Source organism: Sciurus vulgaris (genome assembly GCF_902686455.1).
Source record: "Sciurus vulgaris genome assembly, chromosome: 1".
Classification (NCBI taxonomy): Eukaryota; Metazoa; Chordata; class Mammalia; order Rodentia; family Sciuridae; genus Sciurus; species Sciurus vulgaris.
In genome coordinates this window covers 103,245,765-103,259,124 of record NC_136461.1, presented here as the reverse complement: position 1 = coordinate 103,259,124, position 13,360 = coordinate 103,245,765, and the positions used below count along the sequence as shown (strand labels likewise).

General features: G+C 41.3%; 1 pseudogene across 1 annotated transcript; it reads left to right on the top strand.

Moving 5' to 3' along the window:
- Positions 1-3,712: 3,712 nt before the first annotated feature.
- LOC306664969 (NADH dehydrogenase [ubiquinone] 1 beta subcomplex subunit 8, mitochondrial-like) lies at positions 3,713-12,600 on the top strand (annotated as a pseudogene). The gene is made up of 2 exons: positions 3,713-3,786; positions 11,948-12,600. The product of its transcript is annotated as an NADH dehydrogenase [ubiquinone] 1 beta subcomplex subunit 8, mitochondrial-like (transcript).
- Positions 12,601-13,360: the final 760 nt, after the last annotated feature.

The following is a 13,360-nucleotide window of genomic DNA, read 5'->3' as shown; positions in this document are numbered from 1 at the left end:
GAAAGGCTCTTGCAATTAAAAGCTTGGTCCCCAATGCCATGTCCAGAGGCAAGGCTTTTGGAAGTGAATGGATCATGTGGGCTCTAACCTCATCGGTGAATTAATCCATTTGATGGATTGATAATTTGAATGGATAATTGGGAGGTAAGACCTAGTTGGAGGAAGTAGGGAAGGTGGCATGCCCTGGAAGGGATTATCTTGTCCCTGGCCCCTTCCTCATTCTCTCTGCTTCCTAGCTACCATAAGCTGAGCAGTTTTCCTCCACCATGTCTTTTCTACCATGATGTCTCTGCCTTGGAGCCAGATGACCATGGACTGAAACCTCTGAAACTAGGTAAAATAAATCTTCCCTGACTGGGGTTGTGGCTCAGTGGTAGAGCGCTTGCCTAGCATGTATGAGGCACTGAGTTCGATTCTCAGCACCACGTATAAATAAATGAATAAAATAAAGGTCTGTCAAATAAATGAATAAAATAAAGGTCTGTCAACATCTAAAAATATTTTTTAAAAAATAAAAAAAATAAATCTTTCCTCCATTAAGTTGTTTTTCTCAGGTGTTTGTCACAGGAATGCAAAGCTGACTAACATACCCAGTTTGTGTTTTTTGTTACGGCAACTCCCAAAACTAATACAGGTAACGTTAAGGAGAGCCCCATTTCTGAATTAAAACAGGGATTATGTCAGTGATTGCATATTGTGATCCATTCTTCCATCCTCCACCCTCTGCCTGCTCTCAGATGGAAACTGTAAGAATCCTCTGGCGAACCTGACTAGCCTGAGAGAAAAGATCTGAAGTTGTTGAAATTAAGGGTTTCCCAACAAATGACCCAGCCTGGTAACTGAGCAATGAGGCTCAACAAACTCCACCTTCACACAAACCTTCATCTTAGTTCTCCACTTTTAAATCTTAACAGAAAAGTGAGGATTACTAGATAGCTGAGGCAAGCCTGCATCTTTAAAGACAAAACAAAACATACAGTTGGGGGTGGGGGGTGTGGGTTGAGGGGGAGCCATGGAGAAAGCAGCAGATTGTGCAAGAAAAAGAAACTTTTTAAAATATTTATTTAAGTTTTGAGACAGGGTCAGGCTAGTCTCAAACTTGAGGCCCTCCAGCCTCAGCCTCCTGAGTAGCTGGGATTACAGGCACGTCCCAAAATGTAATAGAAGATTTGAAATTAAAGTTGATAGCTAGGCATGGTGGTGCAGACCTATAATCCCAGCTATGATAGAGACCGAGGCAGGGGGATTGCTGGAGAACAGAAGTTGGAAGCCTCCCTGGATGACAGATGTGTGTGTGTGTGTGTGTGTGTGTGTGTGTGTGTGTGTGTGTGTATGTGTGTCTATGTTTTTTTGTTTTTCTTTATGAAAGGATCTCTCCCTAACCAGGCTAATGTGGACATTTTATAAATAGCTTCAGCTAGCTAATTATCTCTGGGATTTGCTATCTTGAAGAAAAAAATGAAGCATAAAAATAAAATGACCAAAAAAATGAAAATTAAAACAACTCTAAGATTTCATCTTACCCCAATTAGAATGACTATTATCAAGAACACAAATAATAGATGTTGGCGTGGATGTGAGGAAAAAGGCACACTTTTACCTTGCTGGTGGAGTTGCAAATTGGTGCAGCCACTCTGGAAAGCAGTGTGGAGAATACTCAGAAAACTTGGGGTTGACCCACCCTTTGATCCAGTTATCCCACTCCTCGGTTTATGCCCAAAGGACTTAAAATCATCACACTACAGTAACGCAGCCACAACAATGTTTATAGCAGCTCAATTCACAATAGCTAGATAGTGGAACCAACCTGGATGCCCTTCAACAGATGAATGGATAAAGAAACTGTGGTCTATATACATGATGGAATATTATTCAGCCATAAAGAAGAACAATATGACATTTGCAGATAAATGGATGGAACTGGAGAATATCATGCTGAGTGAAATAAGCCAATCCCAGAAAACCAAAGGCTGAATGTTTTCCCTAATAAGTGGATGATGATATATAATGGGGGAGGTGGAGTGGAGGGTAAGAGAGGAATGGAGGAACTTTAGATTATATAGAGGGAAATGAGAGGGAGAGGATATAAAAAATGGTGGAATGAGACAGACATCTCTACCCTATGTACATGTACGATTACACGAATGGTATGAATCTACATTGTGCACAACCATAGAAACGAAATGATGTATCCCATTTGTGTACAATGAATCAAAATGCAGTCTGTGAAAAATAAAAAATAAAAATTTTTTAAAAAGATAAAAAATAATAATAAAGTTGGGGTTAAAAAAAAATCCAGGCTAATGCGGACATTTTATAAATAGCTTCAGCTAGTTAATTATCTCTGGGCTTTGCTATCTTGAAGAAAAAAATGAAGCATAAAAATAAAATGATAAAAAAGGAAAAAGAAAGGATCTCTCCCAGAAAGTGGAGCCAAAAAGACAAACATAGAAAACAGAGAAAAGATAGGAAAATAAGATCAGTCTGTTATGTCAATATCCAAATGTAATTTGAGATACATAAAAAGAGAACAGTGGAAACAGAAGGGAGAAAAGCATTAACAAAATAGTTTAAATTTTTCCGGAACTCAGAATAAGAATTTCCAGATTCAAAAAGTTTCCAATACAGTAAATGAAAAACGAACTCCAAAACATACTATTTGTGAAATTTCAGAAAATCAAACAAAAAGAAGATTCCGTACGCTTCTGGGAAATGGGAGGCCTGTTACATATGAAGGATCAAGAGTCAGAACGTTGGAGGAATTGGGGAAGTGCCGGGGAGTGATATTGGCCAAACATCACTATATTATGTGCGTATATGAGCATTTAACAATCCCATCATTATGTACAACTATAATGCACCAATAAAAAATAATGTGGAAAGAAAAAAAGAATGTCCTCAGGTGTCTCAACAGCAACTCTGGAAACTAGAAAGAAGACAATGGAGAAGTGCCTTCAGAATTCTTAGGAAAATTTATTTCCAATCGAGGGCTGTACATGTAACCAAATTATTAGTCAAACATGACAGTAGAATAAAGGCATTTTCAGTCAAGCATGGTGTTGCACGCTTGTAATCCAACTATTCTGGAGGCAGAGGGAGGAAGATCACAAATTCGAGGCCAACCTCAGCATGTTGATGAGGCACTGTCCCAAAATTTAAAAAAGGGCTGGGGGCATGGTTCAGTGGTAGAGATTTGCCTACCATGTACAAGGTCCTGGATTCAATCCTCAGTACTGCAAAAATAATTAAGATGGATTAATGGGATACTTGGTACACTTATTTATGAATGAAAATTTATATTTGTTTTCCCTGCTTTCTATTCTAAGTGAAAGCATTTATTACACTATTTATTTCCTCTATTCTTAGAATGTATTTCTGAGTGTTAGAACTCCTAATTGCAGTAAAAAGAACAAATTAAAAAAAAAAAAAACTCCTATTTGCAGTGACAGAAAATTAATTTAAACTACCTTAAACAATCAAGGTGGTGATTTATTGGTTCATTAACTGGTGAGAACAGAAGTGAAATTGGCTGCAGGATTCTGTTTTTTCTCTTCCTTTTTCTATTTCTCCTTTTCTGGCCTTATTGACTCCTCCTACCTGTAGGCTTTCTCTGAACAACAAGAGCCAAATCACAGGTAGTTCCAGACTTACACCACCCCAGGTTAGCAATCTTAGAGGAAGGCAAGTGTATCAGTATATGTAATTCCAAAGAATGGTTCTTATTGGCCCTGTTGGATTCCGTGTTCAATCCTTGGATTCAGAAGTACAGCTAGGAGCTTGGGAACTGTGAGTGGTCAAGCCTGCATCACATATCTACCTGTGTACTGCAGTTGGTAGTTGATTGGAGTTATATTTCTCCAAAGTAAGATGGGGAGGGTGCTTTTATCGGAAGAAGATGGAAGAGAAGGTAGGCAGATAAAGATAATATGTCTATCTGGGTAAAGCGATGCTTGCCTGTAATCCAAGTGACTTGGGAGACTGAGGTAGGAGGAGGATCACAAGTTCAAGGCCAGCCTCAACAACATAGCAAGACCCTGAACAACTTAGGGAGACCCTGTCTTAAAAAATAGGACGGAGATATAGCCCAGTGGTAGAGGACCCCTGGGTTCAGTCACCAGAAGGAGAAAAAAAAAAAAGTTTGAGTTTGTTATACCTTGGACCACTTTTTTTTTTTTTTTTTTTTTTTTTTTTTTTGGTACCAGGGAATGAACTCAGAAGCACTTAACCACTGAGCCACATCCCCAGCCCATTTTTGTATTTTATTTAGAGACAGGGTCTCTCTGAGTTGCTTATTGCCTCACTAAATTGCTGAGACTGGCTTTGAACTCACTATCCCAAGCATGTGCCACTGTTCTGGCTACCCTGGACCTTTCCCTTAGCTGGCCCAGAATGAAAAGCAGTCCACACATCTATTCCCTGTATTTTGTTTTGTTTCTGGGAAAATTTAATAGACATGTTTTCTTTATTATAGTCTAATTACAATGAAGAATTGGAATTGTTTTCTTGCCTACTGATATGGTTTGCCCTGAAAAATAGCCATGAAAGTCAACAATTCTAAAGTTTGTCATAATGTGTTGAAAAAAAAAATGAGTTAGATAATTCTTCCCCCTTCTCCCCACGCCTTTTTTTTTTCCCTTTTTTAGTACTGGGGATTGAGTCCAGGGGCATTTTACCACTGAGCCACATCCCCAGCCCTTTTTATTTTTTATTTTGAGACAAAGTCTCAAAAGTTGCTTAGAGTCCCACTAAATTGACGAGGCTGGCCTCAAACTTGCTATCTTCCTGCCTCAGCCTCCTGAGCTGCTGGGATTATAGGTGTATGCCACCACACATGACCAAGTAATTCATTATTAAGAGTTAGTTAAGGGGGGGTTTTCAAGATGGCGGCCTAGAGGGTGGCTGCATTACGTGTTGCTCCAGAACTCAGGATTCAAGAGAGGAGATATTGAGACGCTTGGGACCAACTCAAAGTAGCCGGGTGACTCTCACCCCCTGGGGGGGCATCCCGGATGGGACGGGGGTCCCGGAACGCAGGAAACTTTGTGAAGTAGAACTGCCGGCGAGACGCCCCTCCCCCCGCTGGAGCGCCATAGAGGAGGCCGGTCGGCACAGCGCTGGGACTTGGAGCAGCCACTGGGGCTCCGGCGGCTGCCCGGGGGAGGAGAGGCGGGGAGAACTGTGTGGACTCAGGACACCAGGGCCTGCCCTGAGGAGGAGGAGAGGAGCGTGGCCACTTGGATTCGGAGAGACTGCGCCAGAGCTGCAGGCGGTTGCCAGAGGAGAAGCCGCGCGGCGAGCTGTTTGGAATCAGAACGACGCTTCTGAACCCCGGGGCCTGCCCTGAGGACGAGGAGGAAGAGGAGCAGCCGCTTGGATTCGGGCGACTATACGGGAACTACAGGCGGTTGCCAGAGAAGGGGCTGCGTGGCGAGCTGTTTGGACTCTGACCACTTCTGAACCCCGGGGCCTGCCCGGAGGAGTAGGAGAAGGAGGAGAAGGAGCGCGGCGGGTCCTTTGGACTCGCAGTGACTGCATTAGCGCTCCAGGCGGCTGCTCAGAGGAGAAGGCGAGTGGTGAGTTATTTGGTCTTAAAGTGACAGCTCCTGAACACAGGGGGGCTGCCTGGAGGAGAAGCGTGGTGGGACGCTTGGTCTTGAGGGACCACACCAGAGCTCCGGGCGGTGGCCCAGAGGACCCGTGCAGCGGGTCACGTGGATTCAGAGCCACTCAGAGGGACTGCTCCTGAACACCCGGGGGGTTATCTGGAGAAGGAGGAGGAACGGGCAGGGTCACTTCGACTCGGAGTGATTGATTGCCCCGGGCTACGGGTGGTTGGTGGGAGGAGGAGGCACGAAGTGAGTTTCTTGGACTCCTAGTGACCGCACCGGCATACTGGGCAGCTGTCTGGAGGAAGAGGCCTGTGGCGGGTCTCTGGGACTCAGAGCGATTGTTCGGGGCCACAGGTGGCTGCTCAGAGGAGGGGCCACGCAGCCAGGCGATTAGGTGCAGAACAGGGTCCCAGGATCTAGGAGGCTTCTGGGTGGAAGAGCCGCACAGAGACAGGCTTAGGGCGGAGCGAAGGTTCCAGGCCTATGGGCAAATTCTCTGAGGAGGGGCAGCCTAAGGAGATTCATCTGCGAAGGGTGAGGCTCCCAGGCCCAGGAGGTAGGGCCGGGCCCCTGGAAACTTTGCAGAGGAAGGCAGCCCAGCCCAGGCAGTAGATGTAAATTGAGGGGAACCTCTAGGAGGAAACTGACCAGCGAGACCTCCCCACCGGGTGAGTCTTCCCTGCTGGGTGAGGTTTCCCACAAGGACAGTAAAACCAGAGGCTCAGGCCCAAACAGGCCTTGCCTCAGCCCACAGCCTAGGTCCCCTTTGGATGACCATTGGTCAACAAGTGGAGGCACCTCTGCCCACTAGCAGGGAATATACCCCACCTGAAGGCCACTACTCCTAGAGAGGCAGCTTCCTTGTGGAGCACCGCATTATCAACCTCCTCCAAGACTTCAGCCTACTGAAGGCTAAGAGGGGATATATATAGAAATCTTCAGGGTCATTGTAAATCAACAGAGGAAATCTGCAATATCTCAGCGGTCCACTGATATCTGAACAACATGAGAAAACAAGGAAAGAAAATGCTGCAAACAAATCTAGATGTTACATCAATAAAACCCAATGACAGCATGGCAGAAGAAATGACAGAAAAGGAGTTCAGAATGTACATAATTAAAATGATCAGAGAAGCAAACGAGGAGATGAAAGAGCAAATGCAAGCATTGAATGATGAGATGAAAGAGCAAATGCAAGCATTGATTGATCGCACCAATCGACAGTTAAAAGAGCAAATACAGGAAGCAAAAGATCATTTCAATAAAGAGTTAGAGATATTGAAAAAAAACCAAACAGAAATCCTTGACATGAAGGAAACAATAAACCAAATTAAGAACTCCATAGAAAGCATATCCAATAGGATAGAACACCTGGAAGACAGAACCTCAGACATTGAAGACAAAATATTTAACCTTGAAAACAAAGCTGAACAAACAGAGAAGATGGTAAGAAATCATGAACAGAATCTACAAGAACTATGGGATATCATGAAAAGGCCAAATTTAAGAATTATTGGGATTGAGGAAGGCCTAGAGAAACAAGCCAAAGGAATGAACAACCTATTCAATGAAATAATATCAGAAAATTTCCCAAATCTGAAGAATGAAATGGAAAATCAAGTTCAAGAGGCTTACAGGACTCCAAATACACAAAATTACAACAGACCCACACCAAGGCACATTATAATGAAAATACCTAACATACAAAATAAAGACAGAATTTTAAAGGCTGTGAGAGAAAAGAACCAAATTACATTCAGGGGGAAACCAATACGCATATCAGCAGATTTTTCAATCCAGACCCTAAAAGCTAGAAGGTCCTGGAACAACATTTTTCAAGCCCTGAAAGAAAATGGATGCCAACCAAGAATCTTATACCCAGCAAAACTTACCTTCAAATTTGACGATGAAATAAAATCCTTCCATGATAAACAAAAGCTAAAAGAATTTATAAAAAGAAAGCCAGCATTACAGAACATTCTCAACAAAATATTCCATGAGGAAGAGATGAAAAACAAAGAAGCAAATCAGCAAAGGGAGGAATTATCCTAAAGGAATTGTCAAATAAAGGAGGAAACAAGTTGTGTCAAACAAATAAATAAACAAAATTTTAAAAATGAACCAAATGACCGGGAAACCAAATCATTTCTCTATAATAACCCTGAACGTTAATGGCCTGAATTCATCAATCAAAAGACATAGACTGGCAGACTGGATTAAAAAGAAAGATCCAACAATATGTTGCCTGCAAGAGACTCACCTCATAGAAAAAGATACCCATAGATTAAAGGTGAAAGGATGGGGAAAAACATACCATGCATATGGACTCAGCAAAAAAGCTGGAGTATCCATCCTCATTTCCGATAATGTGGACTTCAAGCCAAAGTTAGTCAGAAGGGATAAAGAAGGTTATTTCATACTGCTTAAGGGAAGCATAAATCAGCAAGATATAACAATCATAAACATCTATGCCCCAAACAGTGGCTCATCTATGTATGTCAAACAAATCCTTCTCAATTTCAGAAACCAAATAGACCACAACACAATAATACTAGGTGATTTTAACACGCCGCTCTCACCACTGGACAGATCTTCCAGACAAAAATTGAGCAAAGAAACCATAGATCTCAACAACACAATCAATAATTTAGACTTAACGGACATTTATAGAATATTCCATCCAACCAAGAGTGAATACACTTTCTTCTCAGCAGCACATGGATCCTTCTCTAAAATAGACCATATATTATGCCACAAAGCTAATGTTAGCAAATACAAGAAGATAGAGACACTAGCATGTATTCTATCAGATCATAATGGATTGAAGTTAGAAATAAATGAAAGAGTAAAACACAGAAACTATTCCAACATCTGGAGGTTAAACAATATGCTATTATATGATGAATGGATAACAGAAGATATTAAGAAGGAAATTAAAAAATTCTTAGAGGTAAATGAGAACAAAGAAACATCATATCAAAACCTCTGGGACACTATGAAAGCAGTACTTAGAGGGAAATTTATTTCATGGAGCGCATTTAATAAAAGAAGTAAAACTCAACAAATAAACAACCTAACACTACAGCTCAAAGCCTTAGAAAAAGAAGAACAGAACAGCACCAAAAGTAGTAGAAGACAGGAAATTGTTAAACTCAGAGCTGAAATCAATGAAATTGAAACAAAAGAAACAATACAAAAAATTGACAAAATAAATAGTTGGTTCTTCGAAAAAATAAACAAAATTGATAAACCTTTAGCCACACTAACAAAGAGAAGACGAGAGAAAACCCAAATCACTAAAATTCGGAATGAACAAGGAAATATCACTACAGACAGGATGGAAATACAAAACATAATTAGAAGCTATTTTGAAAATCTATACTCCAACAAAATAGAAAATTTCGAAGACATCAACAGGTTTCTAGAGACATATGAATTGCCTAAACTGAATGAGGAGGACATAAACAATTTAAATAGACCAATTTCAAGTACTGAAATAGAAGAAGTCATCAAAAGCCTACCAACAAAGAAAAGTCCGGGACCAGATGGGTTCTCAGCCGAGTTCTACAAAACCTTTAAGGAAGAGCTCATTCCAATACTTCTCAAAGTATTCCACAAAATAGAAGAGGAGGGAACCCTCCCAAACTCATTCTATGAAGCCAATATCACACTGATACCTAAACCAGACAGAGACTCATCAAGGAAAGAAAATTTCAGACCAATATCCTTAATGAACATCGACGCAAAAATTCTCAACAAAATTTTAGCAAATCGCATACAAAAACATATTAAAAAGATAGTGCACCATGATCAAGTGGGTTTCATCCCAGGGATGCAAGGTTGGTTCAACATCAGGAAATCAATAAACGTAATTCACCATATTAATAGACTTAAAGTCAAGAATCACATGATTATTTCAATAGACGCAGAAAAAGCATTTGATAAAATTCAGCACCCCTTCATGCTCAAAACACTAGAACAAATAGGGATAGTGGGAACATTCCTTAATATTGTAAAGGCCATTTATGCTAAGCCCATGGCTAATATCATTCTAAATGGTGAAAAGCTGAAAGCATTCCCCCTAAAAACTGGAACAAGGCAGGGATGCCCTCTTTCACCACTTCTATTCAACATCGTTCTTGAGACTCTGGCCAGAGCAATTAGACAAACCAAAGAAATTAAAGGGATACGAATTGGAAAAGAAGAACTCAAACTATCCCTGTTCGCTGATGACATGATTATATATTTAGAGGAACCTGGAAATTCCACCAGAAAACTCTTAGAACTCATAAGTGATTTCAGTAAAGTAGCAGGTTACAAGATCAATGCCCATAAATCCAACGCATTTTTATACATAAGTGATGAATCTTCAGAAAGAGAAATTAGGAAAACTACCCCATTCACAATAGCCTCGAAAAAAATAAAATACTTGGGAATCAATCTCACAAAAGAGGTGAAAGACCTCTACAATGAGAACTATACAACACTAAAGAAAGAAATTAAAGAACACCTTAGAAGATGGAAAGATCTTCCATGTTCTTGGATAGGAAGAATTAATATTGTCAAAATGGCCATACTACCTAAAGTGCTATACAAATTCAATGCAATTCCAATTAAAATCCCAATGACGTACCTTACAGAAATAGAGCAGGCAATTATGAAATTCATCTGGAAGAATAAGAAACCCAGAATAGCTAAAGCAATCCTTAGCAGGAAGAGTGAAACAGGAGGTATTGCAATACCAGATCTTCAACTCTACTACAAAGCAATAGTAACAAAAACGGCATGGTATTGGTACCAAAATAGAAAGGTAGATCAATGGTACAGAATAGAGGACACGGACACAAACCCAAATAAATACAATTTTCTCATACTAGACAAAGGGGCCAAAAATATGCAATGGAGAAAAGATAGCCTCTTCAACAAATGGTGCTGGGAGAATTGGAAATCCATATGCAACAGAATGAAACTAAACCCATATCTCTCACCATGCACGAAACTAAACTCAAAATGGATTAAGGACCTCGGAATCAGACCAGAGACCCTGCAGATTATAGAAGAAAAAGTAGGTCCAAATCTTCATCTTGTTGGTCTAGGACCAGACTTCCTTAACAGGACTCCCATAGCACAAGAAATAAAAGCTAGAATCAACCACTGGGATAGATTCAAACTAAAAAGCTTTCTCTCAGCAAAGGAAACTATCAGCAATGCGAAGAAAGAGCCTACAGAGTGGGAGAATATCTTTGCCAATCATACTTCAGATAGAGCACTAATCTCCAGAATCTATAAAGAACTCAAAAAACTCTACTCCAAGAATTCAAACAGTCCAGTCAACAAATGGGCTAAGGAAATGAATAGACATTTCACAGAAGAAGATCTACAAGCAATCAACAAACATATGGAAAAATGTTCAACATCTCTAGTAATAAGAGAAATGCAAATCAAAACCACCCTAAGGTTCCATCTCACCCCAATTAGAATGGCGATTATCAAGAATACGAGCAACAACAGGTGTTGGCGAGGATGTGGGGAGAAAGGTACACTCATACACTGCTGGTGGGGCTGCAAATTAGTGCAGCCGCTATGGAAAGCAGTGTGGAGATTCCTTAGAAAACTTGGAATGGAACCACCATTTGACCCAGCTATCCCACTCCTTGGCCTATACCCAAAGGACTTAAAATCTGCATACTACAGAAATACAGCCACATCAATGTTCATAGCTGCTCAATTCACAATAGCCAGACTGTGGAACCAACCTAGATGCCCTTCAATTGATGAGTGGATAAAGAAACTGTGGTATATATATACTATGGAATATTACTCAGCCATAAAGAATGATAAAATTATGACATTTGCAGGCAAATGGATGAAATTGGAGAATATCATGCTAAGTGAGATAAGCCAATCTCAAAAAGCCAAAGGACGAATGATATCGCTAATAAGTGGAGGTTGACAAATAATGGGGGGGAGGGAAGGGTTAGAGTTAGGGTTAGGGAGGGGGGCAAGTATAGAGGAAGGAACTACTGTATAGAGGGTAAAGAGGGGTGGGAGGGGTGGGGGGAAGGGAAAAAAATAACAGAATGAATCAAACAACATTGCTCTATGTAAATTTATGATTACACAAATGGTATGCCTTTACGCCATGTACAAACAGAGAAACAACATGTATCCCATTTGTTTACAATAAAAAAAAAAAAAAAAAAAAAAAGAGTTAGTTAAGGGACTGCAGTTGTGGCTCAGTAGTGGAGCACTTGCGTGGCATGTGTGAGGCACTGGGTTCAATCCTCAGCACCACATAAAAATAAAGATATAAAAGCACACAAAAACATTATAAAAAGTAAAAAAGAGAAGCGCGAGGCCGGGGCAGGGGCTCTGGGAGTTCGGTGGCTGCAAAGGTCTGCCCGGAATGTGGTGCCGCTAGGGGCACGGACAGCCTCCCACATTACCAAGGACATGCTGCTGGGGCCCTATCCTAAGGCCCCAGAACGGGCAGCTGCCGCCAAGAAGTATACTAAGCGTGTGGAAGACTACGAATCTTACCTAGATGATGGCATGGGGTATGGCGACCACCCGGAGCTCCCTGATCGCTCACAGCATGAGAGAGATCCATGGTATGACTGGGACCACACACACCTAAGGTTGAACTGGGGTGAACCGAAACACTGGGACCTAGACATGTACATCAGGAACCGTGTGGATACAGCCCCCACACCCCTTTCTTGGAATACCATGTGTAAGCACCTTTTTGGCTTCATGGCCTTCATGATTTTCATGTTCTGAGTCAGGGAGAAGCACCCCACCTACCACCCTGTGTGGCCAAAGCAGTATCCTTATAATAATCTGTACCTGGAAGGAGGAGGTGATCCCACCGAAGAACCTGAGCCAGTGGTTCACTATGAGATCTGAGCAGGCACCATGGACTTTTGTGCCCTCTAACCAGGACTCCCTCATTTCTAGAGATTTAACCTTACTGAAATCCCTAATAAAACTCAAAAAAAAAGAGTTAAGATCTGCAGAGTTTGGGATCCCCCCCCCCACCCCCCAGTACTGGGGATCAAACCCAAGGTCTCACACATGCCGAGCAAATGCTGTACCATTAAGCTACAGTCCAAGATCTGCAGTTTTTAATAACTTTCTATTTACAAATATACAGGTCCTAGATTATTCCTATACTATCTATCTTACTTGTTTATGTTCTAATATGTTATCTCCTTCTGTTTGTTTGTTTTGCATTTTTCCAGTACCGGAGGTTGAACCCAGGGCCTCCTGCATGCTAAGCAAGTGCTCTACCACTGAGCTACATACATCTCCATCCCTTTTTTAAATTTTGTTTTGACACAGGATCTAAGTTGCCAAGGCTGGCCTCAAACTTTACTTATTTATTTATTTATTTATTTATTTTTTTATTGTAAACAAATGGGATGCATGTTGTTTCTCTGTACATGGAGTAAAGGCATACCATTTGTGTAATCATAAATTCACATAGGATAATGTTGTTTGTTTCATTCTGTTATTTTTTCCCTTCCCCTCCACCCCTCCCACCCCTCTTTTCCCTCTATACAGTCCTTCCTTCCTCCATTCTTGCCCCCCTCCCTAACCCTAACCCTAAACCTAAGCCTAACACTAACACTAACCCCTCCCACCCCCCATTATGTGTCATCATCCACTTATCAGTGAGATCATTCATCCTTTGGTTTTTTGAGATTGGCTTATCTCGCTTAACATGATATTCTCCAATTTCATCCATTTGC